At 42.8% G+C, this 21,694-nt stretch overlaps 1 non-coding gene and 1 pseudogene across 1 annotated transcript; both read left to right on the top strand.

Annotated features, from left to right (window-relative positions):
- The first annotated feature begins 266 nt into the window (after positions 1 to 266).
- Positions 267 to 5,511, top strand: LOC118976717 (cyclin-dependent kinase 1-like; annotated as a pseudogene).
- Positions 5,038 to 5,247, top strand: LOC118977027 (small nucleolar RNA U3). Its single transcript, XR_005064430.1, has one exon. It is a non-coding gene; the product is annotated as a small nucleolar RNA U3 (small nucleolar RNA).
- Positions 5,512 to 21,694: the final 16,183 nt, after the last annotated feature.

Consider the following 21,694-nt stretch of genomic DNA (forward strand, 5'->3'; position numbering starts at 1 on the left):
AAGAGCCTATCTCCAGATCTCTCACTGTATTCAATATATGTACCCCCACGCACATACTCACACACACACTCTTAAGAGAAAGAGTAGAAAGAATTTCTTATCACTCTAGTGTTATAAATCACGGCTAGTAGAACATTCCAGTTACTTTTATGACGTAACAAGCTACTTCAAAACCCGGTGACATAACATTGCCATTTAATTAAGCTCATGGAGTCTGCGGGTCAGGGACTCAGGGTTCTGCTGCAGCAGGCTGTCTCTACTCCACAATGCCCAAGGCCTTCACTCAGGAGACCCAGACAGCCGCAAGTGACTCAAACACCAGAGAACTAGAACAGCCAGGCCTGAAGTGTCTACTTCCAGGCTGGTTTCTTCACTCGTGTGTCTCGTACCCAAAGTGGGATGACTGAAGACTGGACTCAGATGGGACTGTTGACCAGAGTTCCCATGCAGGCAACCCCTCCATGCAGTGCCGGCTTTTCACATCACCGTGGCTGCCCTCCGGGAGCAAGCATTCTGTAAGGCCTGAGCAGAGCTTGCGTGGCTCTTTATGACCTTGCCTCAGGCTGGAGTCACGCGGTGTCGTTTCTGCATTACTCAGCTGGTTGAAGCAGTCACCAGATTCAAGGAGAGGCGAGGAAGACCCTAGACCCCAACTCTCAGTGGGAGGCGTATATAGAACTTGCAGCCTTGCTTTATTTTTTTTAAACTATAAACCTACTTTTTAAAAAATATTTTATTTATTTATCTTTTTAGAGGGGAAGGGAAGGAGAGAGGAAAGAAACCTCAATGCATGGTTGCTTCTCATGCATCCCCTGCAGGGAACTGGCCCCTGCCGGAAACTGGCCTGCAACCTAATCATGTGCCCTGACTGGGAATCGAACCGCGATTGTCTGGTTCGCAGGCCCGCGCTCAATCCACTGAGCTACACCAGCCAGGGCCTTGCAGCCTTGCTTTTTAAACCACCACGTGGGTTGAGGTTTTCTCCTTGCAACTTAACACATTCCTGATACAACGGATGATAATAAGATGACATAGAGTAGACATGAAGTTGAACGGTACAATTACGCTGTTGAACTTAAAGGAGGAAAAAACAGTAAAACAAGAGTAGTCAAGAAAGACTTCTTCTAAACACACTTTGAGGCCTAGAATTGCACAGCCCGGAATAAAATGCCTAGAGGATTGCAGAACTACTGGTGTCCACCCCAGTGCTAGATATGAGTTCAAATTTCAGCCTTCCATTCATAAGCAGCATGGGTTTGGAAAATGTTAGCTGAGTCTCAGTTTGTAAATCAGCAAAATAGAGAGCACATGCCAGGGGTGCGGGGAGGCCTAAATAAAATAGCTCAAGAAGGGCCTCGCGTGGCACACAACACCCATTAAAAGTGCTCAATAAATGTTGTGCATTGGTTCATTCATTCAAAGAACTTATGCACGAGGGAAAATGGAGTGAGCACCAACCATAAAATTGACAGGGAGTCGGTATTCCTCAAACATTAGTTGGCACCCTGCACCTTCATTATGGGCCCGGCAAGCTTTACTGACATTCCCGTAGTGCAAAGCTTAGAGGACTTAGACCAATTTTCCTGAAGGAAAATTAGAACAGACTTTAAAAGACCTTCTGATGTTCAAGCTAATTTTAAGTCTTTTGCCTGCAAAGCCCATCCCCACCTCGCTGCTACTTTGGAAAAATCTATAGCATTTCTCAGGAGAGGTCTACCATCCCAATCTGGGATATGTTTTCTAAATATTATTAGATCTGAATTGATTTATTTTATCCCTAAATGCATTGGGCCACAATCTTCCTGAATGGATTAAGTCAGACCTTCTACTTTTAGCAGCCGGCTCAGTCAGACCAGTTCCTTACTATAAATACCTGGGTGCGCTTGCGTTAAAGTAGAACTCTTTTGTCATCTGATTGTCCCAGTCTACATGAGAGAGGGATGGGGGAAGAGAGTGAAAAATTGGGTTGCAGAGAGAAGGAGAGACTGCGTTGCTCTAGTCTGCTCACCAGCTATTTTCAAAGACTCCTGGATCCAGAGCTGACTGGGTACAGGAGAAAGCCAAGAGGTTCTAGCCCTTTCTCTGCATATTAACCTTGAGAAGTTGGCAGCTGTTTCGGACTCAGTGGAGCCACTTGGACTGTGTCCTATTATTTCATCCACTGAAAGTTCCATTTTCAGAATCCCGTGCCTCAGCCTCTCTGCTCATAACATATGCATACTGATCCTAGCCTCCAAGGCAAGCAAAGAGAGCTTTCCTCTGGCCTTAAAGCTCTTGAGTAAAATTAAATTTTCATACTATCTCATACCCATTTTCTTGAATTCCCAAAGAAGGGGACACCGAGCTTTCAAAAAATACTGATCAAACTCCTACTGAGCTCAAAGCACAAAGGAGAAATGGTCAGACCAGAGTCAGGTTGAGGGGTGGGTCTCCCACACAGCTGCCTGGTGCACCAATACACCAGGAAAAGGGCACCCAGCCATCACTGGGGAGCTAGTGCGTCTTTGGAAACTTAAGGAAACAGAGGAAAAGTGTATTTTCTAAACTTCTCTGCAAAAGTAGAGTGTGTGGTTTAAGGAATACTGTAAGATGATCCTGGAGATGTGGCTAAGACCCAAAAGGGCCATGCTTTCAACAATGAATATTTATCATTTTAGGGTAGCCAGTATCTAAACATTCTCCCTACTCTGAGGTTTCTAGCAGCAGTCTTCCTTCATTCTCCCACTCATGATCCCCGTTTTCGGCTCCTCCTCCAAATTAAAACTGAACAAATATTTGATTTGAACAAATATATTGATTCAAAGTAGCAGGAAATTATCAACAATTTATCAAGATTCCCACATGTGTCAGTCTGGGCACTTCTCCCAAGGATCACAGAAGGTTACAAAAACCTACCTGTGCAAGTTTCAGGCACCAAGGGGCTGTAGCAGGGTCCTGACCTACAGACCCCCCCCCAAATCCCAAAGCCTCCACAGCTATGGCTTCGAGGATAAGGGAAGTGAAGCAGGGCCACTGAGAGCTACTTTGCATAGCTAGAGAACTTGGCCAGTGTTTTAGTAATGTTAAAAGCTGTGCCTGCTCAGAGCCAGGGAGATGGGCCTGACTCTAACCCATGATGTGATGCAGCCGGAGGGGCTTCCTGAGCTTGTGTGAGCAGCTTGGAGTGGAGGTGGCTCCTACTTCAAGGAGCCACGCTTGTCCGGACTAACAATGGCAGCCAAGAAAGGCAGATGAAACCAGACTACCGGCAGGTGTAACCCACTGTGGGAAGAGTCGGAAAGAGTCGGAAGATCAATGCTAGGATTTAAACCTAGCCATGGCAGCCATACTGGGAGCTTAACCGTGTGGTTTGGGAACAGAAAGGGAGCGTGTTCCCACTCTCTCTCTCTCCCTCTTGCTCTCAGCCACGCTCTCTCTACTCTCTGGACCATGTGGGAAGGACAGTAGAAGAGCCATGAAAGGCTCTCTCTCTCTTGCTGTTCTTGACCATGTGGCTGGAGAAGGAGAAGCCTCTTGGCCATGTAGCAGCAGTGTGGGGTCTTGGCAATGGGGTGTGAAAGAATACAGAAGGACTCCCACTGGCCCACCATGAGGACGTGCAATGCAGCTTTGGATTAAGAACGGGAGCCTCGCCAAGCTACAGATTTCTCTTTTCTTTTCCTGAGATACAGTGCCCCTGACTGGCCTGGTTTGGCAAGAGGAAGCAGGACTGCGTGTCTGCTTGTTGGTGTTTTAAAGGGACTTTGAGACTTAACAGCAACATCCTGCCAGTATTCTGAGCCTGTATAACTTTTGAATAAACAGTTCCTTTCCTTTTTGCCAAACTCTGGCACTGAGAGCTACAGTTCTTATCAGCAGCAGGCAAAGAGAACCCAGAGTAACAGAACCTGTGGGGGGGTTCTGTTACAGGGCCGCTGTGATCCCAGGCAGCAGCCAATGGGGAGCAGCATCTCTTGTCCTCACTCACATGTGTGGAATGCAGATGTGCCTGAAACAACAGAAGAGAGACAAGTATTCATTAAGTATTCTCAAAAGCAGTTTATATGTGATGGCTAAGTGGGGCTTATCTCAGAAATGCACTGACATTCAAATATCTATCAATGTAATTCACCATCTCAACACAGCAAAAAAAAAAAAGGAAAAATACAATTACTTAATGGACTCATGGTTTTTGAAAGTTTAGGAAAGAGCGACACAGACAAGGTAGTAACCACTCTGTCTTCACCACTCTCCCAAACTCCCCAGCCCTGCCACTGCCACCCACCGCAGAATAATAAGCTGAGATCTACCACACCTATCGAATTACTATGGAATACTGTACACAAAACAGGGAAAATTTGGAGAAAGTACCTGTGGAGTTATATCAGGGAAGATATGAAATGATAGGTCACCTGGCAGCCATAAACAAAATCAGATGGGAAAATAAAGAGGGAATGTTTCCTAGTACAGTAATTCCGGAAATTTCTCTGTTAGAAGAACTTTGTCATTCAAATACAGTCAGTCTTCAAGATGCATTCGTGAGGATTGCAGGTTATATCTTGTCTCTGAATACTTGGGGTCTCAAGAAACACTTGGATGCTCTCCCTTCTGATCAGTTCATGGGTTCCTCACTTGTGATTTGTCCCAAATCGTGCAAGGAATCGTGTCCTGTCACTCTGGAAGACACCTTACAGAGACTTAACACCTCAAAATCTATTGATAACAAAGGACCAATTAAGCTGGCTGGCTTTGGCCTTGCCAGGGCTTTTGGAGTACCTATTAGAGGACAGATACAGGAAGTAGTAGCACTCTGGTATAGAGAGATCTCTAGCGGGGTTGTCGGGGCCAGTCAGCTCACTACTCCACTCCAGCTAACCTTTGAAGGATACACTCCATACTTGCAGAGATAGCCATAAATAAGCCATTTTTCCATTGGTGTTCAGAAATTCACCAACTCTTCATGGTCTTCAGGGTTTTGAGCACCCTCACTAATAAAGTGTGGCCAGAAGCGGAATCTTTACAGGACTATATGAATACATTTCCATTTGGGATCCCGTTTTTACTATCCTGTTTGGGATCACTTTTATAGTTTGTTACTAGAGAAGTTTCTCTGAACGCGTAGAGCACCTGACCATGGTGGAAGCGCAGTGTTCTCTCCTGAGCATGAAGACGGCCTTTGGTGGTGTCTTCGCAACTGCCAATAGCCACTGGTGACTGTTCTTCCCTTCCTTTGGAAGAGTAAGAGGGAGGGAATGTTGAATGAGTGGCAAAAAGGGGAAAGAAAGGATACATTTCCCTAGTGGAAACCAGGAAACCTACTCTCCCAGGGCAAAAACTTGATTAAAAATACCTTAGCTTTGCTCTCAAAAATGTTAGTTTATGATGCAGCCAAACAAGTGTCTGGCAAAATGGCACGGAACCATTCATCTTTTAATCAGATTAAGGAGATGTAGCTTTCTGACAAAAAATGTCCACATGTTGTATCAAGAATGGGTAGTGATATTTTTACTGTTAACTCTATCTTTGTCCTGAGTATTTTTCTTTTCTTTATTGTAAACTTAAGCTTTACTTTATCTTCTGATTTCAAAAGTGTAACTTAAACATTAAATATGGTTTTATATGAATTTAAGTATAGTAATTCTATGTACCTGTATAGGTCTCACTGTAACAACTATCTACTAATATAACTAAATTATGAGCCTAGTATTAACAATAGGAATTGGGAAAATTTTTTAAGAACAAAAGAAAATTTCCTCAACCCAATATAGAGCATCCATGGAAAAACTACAGCTAGTATTGTACTTATAGTGAAAGACTGACTACTTTCCCCTAAAGATCAAGAACAAGGCCAGAATGTCTGCTCTCACCATTTTATTCAATGTAATACTGAAAGTCCTAGCTAGTTTAATAGGGCAGTAGAATAAATAAAAGGAATCCAGAAAAGAAGTAAAACTGACTTTGTCACAGATGTCGTGATTGACCATATAGAAAATCCTAAGATGTCTGCAAAGGCACTGATTTGAGCAGAGACACAGGTGACAAGGTCTATATTTAAAAAATAGAAAAATAGAATTTCTATATGCTATTTGGATATTAAAGAATTGGAAATTGAAATAAAATAGATACTGTTCACTTAAAAATAAAATGAATAATACTGTTCATTTCTTGATTGCTACAGAAAAAAATTACCAACTTAAAACAACAAATGTTTATTATCTCATACAATTTCTGAGAGTCAGGAATCGGGCAGCAGCTGCAGTGGGTGGCCCTTCAGCTCAGGGTCTCTCAGGATGCTGTAGTCAAGATGTCAACAAAGGCTGCTGTCATCTGAAGGCTTGACTGGGGCTGGAAGATCCATTTCCAAGACCACTCACTCACGGCTTGCTGGTGGAGGCCTCAGTTCCTCATTAATGGAGATCTCTGTTCTTCGCCATACTGGACTTGCAACAGATTGGCTCCCATGTCTTTCAGGGCAAGCAACGCAAGGAGAGCAAAGAAGAAGCTGTGATGCCTTTTACTACTTAGTCTCAAAAGTAGCATTCTAATTCTGACATATTCTTTTTTAAAATTTATTTAATTCTTATTCAAGTACAGTTTTCTGTTTTATCTTCCCTGCCCTGCCCCGGCAGTGCTCCCTACCTCCCTCCCACTTCCGCCCCCCACCTTAATTATTGTCCATGTGTCCTTTATACTTATTCATGTGAGTCCCTCCCCTTTTCCCCTATGATTCTCTCCCCTCTCCTCTCTGGACCCTGTCAGCATGTTCCGTATTTGAGTGTCATTGGTCATATTTTGCTTGTTTGTTTGTTATGTTGTTTAGTTTCCTATTAAAGGTGAGATCATATGGTATTTGTCTTTCACCGCCTGACTTATTTTGCTCAACATAATGCTCTCCAGTTCCATCCATGATGTTGCAAAAGGTAGGAGCTCCTTCTTCCTTTCTGCAGCATAGAATTCCATTGTGTAAATGTACTACTTCTGGCATATTCTACTGCCCGCACAGAGAAGCTCTGGTACAAAATGGGTATGGGAGTTGGAGCTGTTGGAATGTTGTTATACGAAGGCATTAATATTAGAAGGGAAGGATTACTGGGAGCCAATTTAGAGTCTGGCTACCACAAATACCATTTATAATAACAAAAAAGTAAAACACTTATGGATAAAGTTAACAAAACACATTAAATCTCTACACTGAACATGTTAAAGTAATCACTGAAAAAAATTAAAGATTTAAATAAATGAGGATATATATGATGCTTATGGATTGAAAGATAGTTTTGTTAAGATACAGATATTCAATATAACCTCAATCATAATGTCACCAGGTTGTTTCTTAATAGAAATTGACACTCACAAACTGGCAATAAAATTTATACATAAATGTTAAGGACAAAAAATAGCCAAAAAAACTTTGAAAAAAATGAACAAAGTTGGTGGATTTAGACTACCTCCTGCACTACATCCTAAAATGGTACAAGAACAGGTGTGTCCAACCTTTTGGCATCTCTGGGCCACACTGGAAGAAGAAGAGTTGCCTTGGGCCACACATTAAATACACTGTGACATGCAATCACAAAAAAGTCTCGTAATGTTTTAGATAAATTTACAATTTTGTGTTGGACCATATTAATAGCCATCCTGGGCCACATGTGGGCCACAGGTCAAGGATTGGACTCCCCTGATACACTATTTTAAGATTTACCATAAGTCTACCAATAATAAAACAGTGTACAATTAACATAAGATAGACACAAAGGTCAATGGAACAGAATAAAGAGTGTAGAAATAGACCTACTTGTATATGGTCAATTAATTTTTGACAAAAATGCCAAAGGAATCCAATGTGAAAGGATTTTCAACAAACATTACAAGAACAATTGAATAGCCCAGGAATAAAATGAACCTTGAATATTGCCTTACACTATACACAAAAATTAACTTAAAATTGTTCATTGGCTTAATCTGTAAATGCTGAACTAAAAACTTCTGAACAAAAACACAGGAGAAAAATGTTTTGACCATAGTATAGGCAAAGAATTCTTAGTACACAAAAAGCATGTATCCTAGAAAGAAAAAACTGACAAATTGGACTACATCAAAATTAAGGCTTCCTAGTCTTTGAAAGATGGCATTAAAAAGGAAAGAAAGGGCAAGCCATAAAAAATATGTATGCCATACATATACCATGCAAAAGGATTATACCTTGAACATATAAAGAACTCTTATAGTTCAATTATAAGATATTAACTTAATTAAGCATAGGAAAAATTTTGAACAGGCACTTCACAAAAGAGGAAATATAAATGGCAAGTGTGCACATGAAAATGTGCTCAACATCACTGTCACTGGGGAAACGCAAATTAAAACCATGAGGAACTACTACCACCCACTATAAGAGCTAAACTTAAAAAGAGAAACAATACCAAGTGTCGGCAAGATTGTGGAACAACCGGAATTCTCATACTCTGCTAGTAGAAATAAAAATAATATAGCACTTTGGAAAAATTTGGCAATTCCTTATAAAGTGAAATATTTCATTACTATATGACTGAGCAATCCCCTAGGTATTTACATGAGAAAAATGAAAACATATGTCTGCACAAAGACTTACTGTAAGTGTTCATGACTTTTTCATAACTTTTATTCACAATAACTCAAAACCAGACACAATCCATAAGTCCATCAAAAAGTGAATAGGAAGCAAAATGTATTACATTCCTACAATGGAAATTCAGCAGTAAAAAGGAACAAGCTATTGATAGAAATATATGCAATGGATCATTCACAGAAACATTATGCGGAGCAAAGTAAGCCAGACACAAAAAAGTATGTAGTGTTTGGTTCCTTTTATAGGAACTCTGGGAAAGACGAATGTAAGCGAAGATGACATACAGCAAAGCAGTGCTCACCGGGAGCGAGAGGAGGGAATTGACTGCAACTGGCCGACAGGGAACTTGATGGAAACGTTCCACTCTGGACTGTAAGTGTGCTTATTTCAGTGTGTGTGTTTGTTGAAACTCATTACACTGCATACCTAAAAGGAGTATGCTTTATTACATATGTTATGTCTCAATAAAATTAATTAAAACATTGTTAAAGAAATACATTTGTAGGGTCAAAAAACAGCAACTACTACAAAAAGTTAGACATTGAAAAATCAGTCCTCTGCCATACCAAATGTCCAGACCTGCAAAAATCCCAGCTCTCTACCCCAAGCCGACCTCTATTGCCAGGGATTTTATGTTTATTGGAAAACTGTGTACATGCATCTGTATACTGGTATTCATGTACAGATCTGTATGTAAGTATACACTCACAAACACACACATACACTCTGTTTACAGGCAAGTGGACATTTTTTATATTATACAGATGCTCTTGGTGCCTAGCATCCCACCTTATCAGACCACCGGGGATTTCTGCTGCCCCTCCCCTTTCCAGCACGCTGACAGAGCCCCACCTTGAACACTAGGGCTTTCTCCAAAATCGAATGCAGCCAGAAGTGAGAGGCAGTTAAGTCTCTGGAACAACCTGGTGGGATTCATTAGTATATGCCCAGCCTCCCATTTTCCAACAAAGAGACAATTCTGGGAGACAGTCTGTGTTTTTCAAAAGTCTGGACTTACTTGGGCTTCCCTTACATATAGCAACAACTCGCTAACATACCCTTGATTTGAATTTTCTGTCCTGCTCTGTTTACTTGCCATTCATTTTTCCTGGGATCACTTTCCATATAAACCGCCTTCACCCAAATGTTTTTCTAAGGCTCTGATTTCAAGCCGAGACAGGCACATACCTTATATTTCCACTTAATAGATCTTGTAAGTTGCACTGTACCAACCCATAAGACCTGCCATGTCATGTCTCATGGGCCTGTGTATTCCACTGCATGAACACGCCATAGGTTTTATAACTACCGCCCATCCATAGGTATTTAGGTGGTTTGTAGTCACTTGCTATTGCATACAATGTTTTAAAAACATTTCTATGCACACATTTTTGCCAGATAAATTCCTAGAGATGGAATGAATAGGGCAAAGGGTGATTGCGGTAGTCTTTAAGTAGGAAGCATCCCTGATGTGACTCAGTTGTCAAATCTTATCTTTACATTACAAATCTAATGTGTTATGATGCACAATGGTCCCTATCAGAGCTCATGCAAGACTGTATTCAACCATATCCCCTGTATCCTGAGGACCCTTCTGCTGAACTAAGTCCCCTTGTCTGTGAGATCAACCTGCCATCTTACTGTGAATGCAAACCCAATCAGGAGGAGCACCTGAAATAGAGAGTGTGCGAACATGAGCTGAAACACAGAGAAATGGAAACAGAGAGAGAACAGATACATAACCACCCTTTGGTTACCAGGAAATTTAGAAAATAATTCTCGTATTCACAGAAGAAGCAAAGAACTCTGGTCTAGGAGTCAGGAGACCTAGGTCCTGGGTTCTAGCCCCCTCTCAGCCAAACCAAGATCTGTCCTTAGACAAAGTGCCTCAACACTCTCATTTCTAAAAAAGAGATAGCCCAAATTGTCCTTTCTGAGGTACTCCCCACTCTAATATTCCAAATTTCTGTGACCCAGACAGTCCATGGAAATGGCTACCTTATACTCAGATCAAGTAATGATCACCTCCCATGGAATGATCCCAACATATCAACCCAGCCACCAGCTATTAAAAACAAAACACAAAAAACAAACAAACCAAATCCCTCTCTCAGCTACAGGTGGATGCTAGAAACTCCTGTGTGAGCAGTCTCCCACTTTAAAGCACAACCACAGTGCAAATATCCCTGAGAACTGATGCAAATATCCCTGAGAACGGGGAACCCTTTTTCCTCGTAACACTCTGCAGGATCGGCGTTCTGCAGAGCACTCTTCGGGAACAGAGCTTTAACCCTGCGCGCAGCTGGAGCTCAGGTTTTAGCGTCAGGAAGACCTGAACTCAAATCCTAGTTCCTTCTATGCCTTAGCCATAGGGCCTTGACTATGTTCTTCTGTAGGAATAAGGCAAGTAAAGCCCTTCTGTGGGGCTGCTGTGAAAACTAGAAGAGAGTGAAATAGTGAACTTGTATCTTGTGCTGAGTGTCAGCTTCTGAAGTTGTGATAAGAGACAGAGGTGGTGGGCTTGCCTTTGGGAGCCACGTTAACCTAGATCACAAACACACACATTGGTGAGAGCTATTTTTTCACTATAGACTGAATGTTTGTGTCTCCCCCCAAATTCCTGTTAAATCCTAACCCCCAATGTGATGGTGTTAAGAGGCTGAAACTTTCGGATGTGAGGACAAGTAAGAAGACAGCCAGCTATGAACCAGGAAGCAGCTTCTCACCAGACACCAAATCTGCTGGCGCCTTGATCTTGAACTTCACAGCCTCCAGAACTGTGAGAAATTAATTTTTATTTATAAGCCACCAGTCTAAGGTGTTTTTGTTACAGCAGCCCCAACAAACTAATACTAAGGCTATATATTAATCTTTCACCATCTATTTAACTGTTCTGTTGCTATGAATATTTAGGGTATTTCCGGTGCTTTACTTTTAGAAATACTGTGTCAATAAATATCTCCATATGCTCATCTCTGACAGTGTTACCTAATCGGTCCTAACTAGATGTTAGACAACCAGGACTTTCTGGGAGAAGCAGAAGGTAGATAATGATTACACAAGACCCAGTGTACCCCGTGTTCATCCAAAAAGTATTTGCTGAGTTTCTAGATTCAAGGTAGTATCCAGACACACTTCATATCTCCTTACAGTGCTTCCTCAAATTGGTACAGGTATGCATCCTTTCATACAGAGAATGTGATTTTTATCATGTAAATAGAATTTTTATGAAACAGGAGAGAAGAGACAAGAGCTGCAGTTAAAATATTGTGTTGACCAAAATTTCATTTGTTTTTTTTCATAAGATAGCTCTTGTAGCATTTACTTGTCTTTAAATTCATTTGAAACAATTTTGTTAGATTGTATTGTGAAAGCTATCAAGAATTTTTAAAAGCTATAGACCAAACAATGAAACTTGAGTTCGAGCTATTCTAATTATTTGCTGCTTGAGTATTGTGAATTCCAGTTCTATTATTTATTAAGTTAGATGATTAAAGATTGCAAAACACAACATCAAAATTGGCAAATTTTTCTATAACCATTTTAATATTGAAGATGGAAGAAAATATGCAACATTTTCAGCATATTAGGCTTTATTATTTCAAGAAAGGTAAAAATGCAGCTGAAATGCAAAAAAGATTTGTGCAGTGTGTGGAGAAGGCACTGTGACTGATCAAATATGTCAGAAGTGGTTTGCAAAGTTTTGTGCTGGAGATTTCTCCCTAGATCGTGGTTGGGTAGATCAATTGAAGTTGATAGCAATCAAATCAAGTCATTAATTGAAACCAATCAATGTTCTACCATGAAGGACATAGCCAACATACTCAAAATATCCAATCAATAATGTTATTGGTGAAAATAAAAAGTCTTTTATTTTACAGAAAAAAAACCTAAATGGACTTTTTGGCCAACCCAATAGTACTATATCTCAGGCTACCATAGAGCAGGAGGCAAGAGGAACCTCTTCAAAGAAGTGTAAGGAGAAGACAGAACCATCTGGATTCCACCCGACCCCAAACTGAATATGAAGCAGCCTGTTTCCTTCCGTCATCAAAACATGACTCCAGCCACCTGGGTGCAGTTTCAACATAATATATTCAACTCCTCAGCTATTTGCTGAGCACCAATTAGAGCCAATAATAACTGGCTGCCATTCACTGAGGCAGAATAGAGTAGGGGTTAGGAGTGCAGACTCTGCCGACTCTGCCTTTAAAAGAATGAGATCCATCTATCGGGAACAATCTGTAGGACAGTAAGTGACAAAAGTAAGGTGCAAAACTGTGTAGCAAAGGGCACCATGTGTCTAAAGCAGAAGGAACAGGTATGCTTGTTTATGCATAGTGTGCCTCTGGAAGGATTCATAAAAATCTGGAGAAAGTGGCAGTGGGTAGGAAGGAGGCTAAAGAAGTAAGCAAGGAAAAATCATTGGCATATCATGCCCTAGAATCTGGACTCTGTGTCCTGATCACTATAGGGTGCTATTCAAAGACAAATCAGGGCAGAAATGTGATTAGATTTTTCTGTGAAGCATACGTTAGAAGGCAAGAAAAGGAGGGGAGACCAATCAGGAGGATGTGGGAGTAATCCATACTTGAAAGTAACAGGGACTGAACTAAGAAATTAGGAGTAGGGATAGAGAGGAGTGAAAAGATGAATTTTAGAAGTTTTAAGGAGAAAGAATTGGCTGAATCTGATGCTGGGGTCTGTCTGCCTTCCCCAAAGGAAAGGAGGTGGGGAAAGGTACAGTGAGGTAAGGTCCACAAAAGAGACAAGGGTTGCAGGCTCTTTTAGAAGGTGAGATCTGTAGAGACTTGACAGAAGTGCTTTTAATTTCGAGTGTACATATCACAAAAGGTGGGTGACATTCTACCAACTGGCATTTGGGAAAGTGCACACAGGAGGAAAGGTACCACCCCACATGTGAAGGCATAGAAATGGAAAAATGTAGGTCACATTGAGGATGTAGCACACAGTCCAATTCAGTTAGAAGATGAAGTGATGAGGGGCAGCTGTGAAAGGCAAGGTTGCAAAGGTGCATTGGAAGTCCTCAAGTGCCAGGAGGTGTATATCTGGGAATGCTTGAGGACACAGATATGGCTGTTTAATGGGATCAGAGGCATGTTTTCTCCCTAAGGCCTCTAGAACCATGTTGGGATCCCAGGGATACTGGAGCAGGCTCTCAGGATGTTACAAAGCAGGAAAAGAGCTAAGTGTCCAGGCAAGAGATGGGAGAAGTACAGTAACTTTGTTGCTGGCCCCAACTCTGCTGGGCAGGAAACTATATCATGTCGTCTGAGCCTGGATTCCCTCCTCCTGGCTCCTGCAGAGCCCAGTACAGGAGAAAAGATGGATCCTCACAGAGGCACCTGCTTCTGGAGGAGCTTCCCCAGCCAGGGTCCCATAAGGCACCCCAGCCCCGGGGAAGAGGGAGCTGGCTGAGTTTCCTGAAGGGTGCCTGGCTCTCCTCAGCGTCTCCTGCTGGGCCTAAACAGCACCTTGCTGCAGCCGACAGGAGCTGTGTGTCCCTGCTGCTTGAGTTAATTACAGTAATTATACCTGCTCCCTCTTTGGCTCTGGCTCCCTTTGTTCCCAGTTTTCTGCCCGCTCATTTGCAAATCTAATCACTCTGTGGACTGATTTTCTGAAAAAGAGAGATGACACGGAGAAACAAAGATATGGAGCAAAAAATGTGGGAGAGAAAAAGTGGGGGTGGGAGTGGGCTGGGAAGTGGGGTGGGAAGGCAGACAAGAGCTTCAGTGAAGAGAAAGAGCTGTGAGTACACCGGCTGAGGTCTGGAAGGTAACACTGTGGAGACCACGGTACCCACAGCCCCCAGACGTTTCCTCAGAACCCCCAGTTCTCCCCAGACCTGGCTGGTTTGGCACAAATAACAGAAAGCTGAAAGGGTGTCAGATTCAAACAATACCCGCAGATACTCATGCTTCTGAACTGCTGCTCTCCCAGGGATTTGGGGGACTTTGGCTCATCCAGGACACCCACCAACACTTCAGCGCTAGAGGTAGGGGTAGGAGCTCAGGTAGGGAGCAGGAAGGAAGCAGAAACTGCTCTGAGGAAGGAAATCTGAGAGAAGGGTGGTGGGTCTTTCCTTTCTCACCCCACTCCTATCCTGGACACCCTTAGGAAAGACCCTGCTTGGCCCAGGGGTCTTCTACATGTGCCGAGGAGCTCTGTTGTGCCATGGAGAATCCCCAGAGAGCAGGAAAGCACAGGTGGGCATGTATATGCTCAAAACTCCTTTCACTGACCTGTGTTCAGTTCACATGAACTGGGCTCTCCCTGAACTGTGTCTGGAAAGAGTACAGATTAAAATGGAGAAGAATCCTCTACTATAAAGGACTAGAAAACAACTTATTTAGTCCAAACTTCTCATTGGTCAGATAGGGGAAACTGAGGCTCAGATCCATCAAGTAGCCTGTCCTATGTCACATGCCAATCAGATTACAGGCCCCATCACCCCCGGTCAAAGGAGATTTCCCCTATGCCATGGTGCTTGTCAGGATGCCAGGGGATAACAGGGACTCGCCCAAGCTCCTGGCTCTTCTTGGGCCCTCTGGAACAAGGGGAATGTGGCTGATGGTGTCATTCTGCCAGAATGACAGCGGTCCTCAGTGAACCTAGGAATTCCTAGGTCCTCAGTGAACCTAGGAATCCTCACTCCTCAGTCCTCTCAATGAGCCACATTTATCCCATCAAGAGACAGAGTGTATTTCCTCTCCTGTTGAGACTGAAAGGGCCTCTGCGATTGCCACAAAGAACAACATATGGTGGAAGTGATAGTGTGTGGTATCCCATGTTAAGTTAGAACTAAGCAATGCAGCTTCTACCTGCTATCATTTTAGGGAAGTTTACCATTGGAACTCAGCCTCCATGCTGTGCAGAGAAGCCCAAGCTACACAGAGAAACCACATGTAGATATTCCAGCAATAGCCCCAGTGAACATTCCAGGCAAGAGCCAGCATCAGGAGAGTGAGGGAACCTTCAGATAATGCCAGCCCCCAGACGCTGAGTCAGCCCCAGCCTCTGAGCCTTCCAGCAGAGGCCCCAACATCGTGGAACACAAACAACCCATCCCTACCATACCCTGTTCAAATTCCTGACCAAGAGTCTTCTGGCACAACAAACAGTTATTCCGTGCCGCTCAGTTTGGGGGCAGTTTGGTACATAGAAAGGGATGGTCGAAACAGGTGGGATCCAGCAGCTGGAGGAGATATGCCCCATATGAAGTTAGATTTGGTAAAGCAAGCAACCAACAGCCAGGGATCCCAAGAACAGAGTTGATGGCACGCACCCAAGTCCTCAGCTAGTATTTGGATTCACCTTTAGTACTTCTAACTAAGAGAATGTCAGAGTGCAGGTCATTTTGGAGGTGGAAGTGGGAATGTGAGTGGGTGTGAACTCCCCACACTGGAGTCAGCCAGTGTCTACTAAGTACCTATCATGAGTCAGACACAGAACAGAGTCCCCGCCCTAGAGGAGCAGGGATAATTGGGGAGGCAGACACATCTACACTGAGAAGTAATTATAATGCAATGAGTTAAGTTGCTATTAAAAATAAAAGTACTTTGGGAGTTCTTTGCAAACAGGAGTGTCTCAAACATCTTATGTCCTGGGAGGGTTCCTATCCACTCAGAGGCATCAATGTTACTCACCCTGTGGTTCTCAGCTCTTGGCATCGAATCTGGTAGTCCAGCCCTTGGAATGAAAGGCCTGTGGAGCATCCTTGCTCAGAAAAAGCCAAGGCCTTCATAAGTGTATTACTTATTTTATATAACCCTACAGAAGAGAATGTTAGTTGTTCCCCAGATTCCACTCTCCCATTTTCCAGAATAATGGGAGCCTCACTTTTTTGCTGGGTTTCATGGCCATGTGGCATTAGGGTTATGTTTCTCAGCCTTCTCCTCTTTGGAGTTACCTGTGGCTATGTGACTGGTAGGGTGTATCGTAGGTGACGTCGGACACTTCTGGGTTGTATCCAAAAGTGCCTTTCTTAGCACCACTTTTGCCTCCTTCCTATCTGTCATGAGGACATGCTCTTCACCTATATTTGGGTGAGAAGATGAGAGAAACACCTTAGAAATAGCAGGACTTGGGTCCCTTGTGCTTTGGAACCCCACACTAACTCTGGTCTGTCTAGCAACAGACTGTTACATGAGAGAAAAATACACCCTTGACTTATCTAAGGCACTATTATTCAAGGGGCCTCTGTTACTAAGTCAAATCCTAGCCCCACAAAAGTCTGTTAATTTACACTATTGCTTTTTATTCATTTCCACACACAAGCACTATGGCCACCCCCTAGCAGATACTCAAAAACTAGCTGAGGAAACTATTGGACAAGAACATCACTGCTTCCTGCTGCCTGGGGGGCCAGCCTGCAAAGACATAAGACCAGCTTCCCCACAGGTTCGAATGCCCCTGAAGGTACCTGGTGATGCCGTCATGCGGTATGCAAATCAGCACTTTCCTGAGACCACTTGGCTCAAAGGTTTGGTGAAAATGGTTGACTTTTCTCTCTTGAAAGATTTGGTCATATGAACAAGATACAAGCCGCAAAGTTCCACTTTTTGGGGGCAGTCAACCTTGGACTTTTTATGAACTCGAGCAAGCAGGGAATGTTTATGCGCGGCAATGACCGAAAACGTTGTTCTTCTCATGATACCATGGAAGTCTCAGTGGTATCCAAGTGACCCGGGATCAGACTTCAGGGACAGGAGTTTAGGCCACCCTTCCCTAAGCACGCCTTCCTGGTGGATGTCATTGTGTATGGGGGAAAGAAAGGAAAATATCAGTCAAATGAGTTTGGTAAAAAATGAATTAAAAAAAATAACAAGTTTCTTTGCTGCGCAGTTGGTCAGGGTTTTTAATGTGGGCGTGCACATTACAAATCTCCAACAGGTTACCCACAGTATATCTCTGCACGGACAGCGTCCTGGTGAAACATTCCCTTGCTGAGTTACGTAAATGGGACTGTTTTCACTGTCGGTCGCATCTGCCAGGGTGAAGGAGCAGAAATGGTTTTAATCTCTTACTAGGTTAGCGAAAAAGTCCATATGTGTTTTTCCGTAATATAAAGAGCACATCTTTCATTTTCACCAATAACTTTATTGATTTGGATATTTGAGGATGTCAGCTATCTCCCACCTGGTAGAACATTGATTGTTCTCAGTTAATGTCTCAGTTTGATCGCTATCAACTTCATCTGGTCTACCCGACTGTGGAGCATCGTCCAGTGAGAGATGTACAGCATGAAACTTCACAAACCACTTTTGACACATTCGATCAGTCACAGCACCTTCTCCATATGCTGCACAAATCTTTTTTTGCATTTCAATTGCATTTTTACCTTTCTTGAAATAATAAAGCATAATATACCAGAAATATTGCATTTTTCTTCCATCTTCAATATTAAAATGGCTACACAAAAATTTGCCAATTTTGATGCTTTTTCAATGCAAGCTGATACGACAGCTGTCACAATACAACCTAACAACTGTTTCAAATGGAGTAAAAGACAACTAAGTGTTACTAGACCTATCTTAGGGGAAAAAAATTAACCCTCTGGCAACCCCAAAAATTCTGGCGGGAGTAACATGCCAAACCCACCCTCTGACATTTTGCCCTTTCCTCCCTCCCTATTCTCCATTGGTGATGATAATTTTAGGTGCCAACATGGCTAGGCAATCACCCAGTTATGCAATCAAATGCTAATCTAGACGTTGTATTGAAAGTATTTTGCAAGTGATCAATATCTACAGTCAGATGGCTTTAAGTAAAGCTTATCCTTGACAATGTGGGTGAGCCTCGTCTCATTGGTTGAAAGACCTTGAGAGCAAAACTAAGTTTCCCCATGAAAGGAGAAACTCTCCAAAGTTTGGGCACCTGAAGAAGAGAAATGTTAGCCAAGATCAATATAATAAAATGCAAAAATCAAGTAAGCAAATCTAAACTTTGCTTAAAGTCCTCTAAGAGGTCAGTTTCAGAATTGTCTAGAAAGATAAAGTTCATGTACTGAGAAAAAATGTGGTAACTCTTGCTCTCTTTTTATTTGTCCCAATATGTTTTTGCATAAGCAGCCAAGTAAAAAGAGTGGCCTTATTAAACTTATTCATATAGGCAGATATTAATATACTCAAAATCATGAAAGAATAATTGGTCCAAAAAACTAGAGATAACCAAAGTCTCTTTCTTCTATTTTAATAGTCATACAGCATTTTTCTGATTATAAAAATATTGCAGACTTGTGGGTGCAATCACCTAAGGAAAGCAAGAACCCCGACTCTCCCTTTTCACATACTCGCTGAAATAAAGCAAAAATGTGAAACACCAGTGAAAGTCAGAGCAGCAACCAAAGAAGAACAGGGGTAGAACTGCATGTCACAGAATTCCAAATGGCAGTCAAGAAAAGAAACAATACTCTAGTGAGGTTCAATCCAAAGGTCTCTGAGAATCCTCACAAATACCCTGCAATCTGGGGAGGCGTGGCCAAGGACAGGAGGACAGACCTGGGAAAAGCTGTGGGAAAGCTCCAACGAGTAGAAGCCCCTCCGTCACACGGTGGGGCCTTGGCAGAGGTGGAAAGGGCTGCTGGGGCTTACCATCTTTCCAGGGAGAGAGATAATGGGAAAAAAGAAAGATTATAAACAAATCAAACAGTTGGGGGGAGGGGAAACGTAACCCAAGAAATAGAATTCATTTTCCTGTGACAGCCCTATTCTATAGAAAAACTTAATAAAAATATAAAACCACCCTGACCAGTGTAGCTCAGTTGGTAGGGTAGCATCCCACAAAGTGAAAGGTTGCCAGTTCAATTCCCAGTCTGGGATGTGCGGGGCTTTGGGCCCAGTACCTGGTCAGGGTGTGTGTGAGAGGCAACCAAGTGATGTTTCACTCACACATAGATGTTTCTCTCCTTTTCTTTCTCCTCCCTTCCTCTCTCTTTAAGAATAAATAAAATTTATGTGTGTGTGTGTATATATATGTGTGAGTATATATATATATATACATATATATATATACACACATGTAAATATGTATATACATGTGTGTGTATATATAAATATATAAAACCAATGAACAGGAGATGATAGAACAATGAAATAAAATTACAAGAAATTTCACAGAGCTGAGGAAACAAATTGTGAACCAAAATAACTTATTACAAATCTAATAAATAAATTGGAAACAGATGAGTGGAAGGAACTACACTGAGCTGAAAAATAGAACAGGATTAGGGGACAGCCTGATGTAGTCCCGGGGAACAAGGAGAACGTAACACAAGGGGATTGAAGCAATGGGATGAAGAAGTACAGAACTAGAGGACAATGATGTAAGAATATTGGTGCCACTGAGGTTTAAAATAGTAGAATCAATAAAACTTCTGAAACATGATACAGGAAGAATCTCACTGAAATGAAGAATTAGCAAATCAAAATGGCACCTTATATATACCAAGAATAATTATTCTACAATAAAAGACATTAAGATATTGCCCAGATAAGTTATTGAACATCAAAGAAAAAGAACCGCCAAAACAGATGAATCGCGATAGACACCAGGAAGGCACATCCCAGTGAAAGTGCGGTACCCCAGAAATCAGTAAGGAACAAACCAGTGGTGAAACGGCGGACTGGCGTCAGGCCTCAAACAGCAACACATGATGCCTGCCCAGGAGTCTAAGAAGATGCCTATTAAGGTCTGAGGGAAATCAAGTTTGACATAATTACAAATTAAGACAGATTGTTTTTCAAATGTAAGGTCATAATCAGATGTTCTCACGGATGATGGAAGACTGGGAGTAGAGCGCCCCAGCGCCTCTTTTAGAAAAAGAGCTTCTCTATGCAACAGGAGACAAGGCCCTGAGGGCCACGCCCTATGTGGGGCCTTCGACCTCTGGCCCAGGAGCACACACGGAGATTCCCCTTCTCTGGAGGAAAAGTGAGACCAATCGACTGTGAGCCTTGTTTTCAGGCAGCAGGTGTCAGGTGCATCTTCTTGGAAGCAATATGAAGCTACCTGCAAAGTCCTCCTGACTGTGTCTTTGTTCTGAACCTTGCTCACCTACTCACTTGCGTACCACACTTTCTGATATGAAACAAAGCAAAATGAAATTGTCATTAGATTTCACTCTGGACCCACAGTTTCTGCCCTAAAGAAATGAACTAAAATCAGGGAGCAGCCTTCATTTCGCGGGAACAACTTCACTGCATGAACTGCTGCAGGCTCCCGGCAGCGTAACCAAGCCCAGCTCTGGAGTCCAGCACCTCCAGACGACCGGTGTTCCCACTTCTGGAAACAAGGCTGGAAGCAGGGTGGCTACTCATGTCTAGACCTTGTCTGGGTGCAGCGCTTGATCAGGAATAAAGGGCACACGCAGTCCTTCTCCTCATCTCAATCGCTGACATTGACACCTCACTGCAAGGAGAAGGAGGTACAGCCTACCAGGGAGGTTTCTCCAGCAGAACAGCCCCCAATGCCGTGAGTGCAGGGACAGACCCCCAGAGGGTGCCCCCAGAACGAGAGGTGCACATCAGTTCAACTCTCCTCTGAGGCAGCCTCCTGTTTCCTGCCAGGAGCTAACTTGAGAAGCAGAGTGATTAGAACTTTGCATAAGGTGACCTGAGCGTTAACCTTTTCTGCCACTTCCTCACCCTCCTCTGCTTCAATTTTAATGTCTGTAAAATGAGGCTAATAGTAAGTAGTACCTACTTCGTAAGGGAGTTATGAGGATTACACATTAGCTCGCGCAGTGCACTTAGAAAAGCACCTGGCACATAGGAAATGACATAAAATGTTAGCTGTGAACATTCATTCTGGGAGAGTATTGTGGAAATGTGTGTGTGCATGCATGCGCTCTCTCGCACACACACACACACACACACACAATGCTACCCCAGGCAAGGAGGCTTCTCTGCCCAGGAGCTGAAAGCAAGCAAAGCTCCTCTTACAAAGATTCTCTGAGAAAGTGGGATTGGGGTCCAGGGGACTAAGGTTTCCTCCGTGGGATGCCTAGAGCACCTGTGCCCCAGCCCTAGGATTCAGTGTGGACCAGGACATCCTCTTTCCTAGGGTCTAGTTGACATTAGGTAA

Source organism: Sturnira hondurensis, unplaced genomic scaffold (genome assembly GCF_014824575.4).
Source record: "Sturnira hondurensis isolate 20B ecotype Veracruz unplaced genomic scaffold, ASM1482457v3 Scaffold0021143, whole genome shotgun sequence".
In the NCBI taxonomy this organism is placed as follows: Eukaryota; Metazoa; Chordata; class Mammalia; order Chiroptera; family Phyllostomidae; genus Sturnira; species Sturnira hondurensis.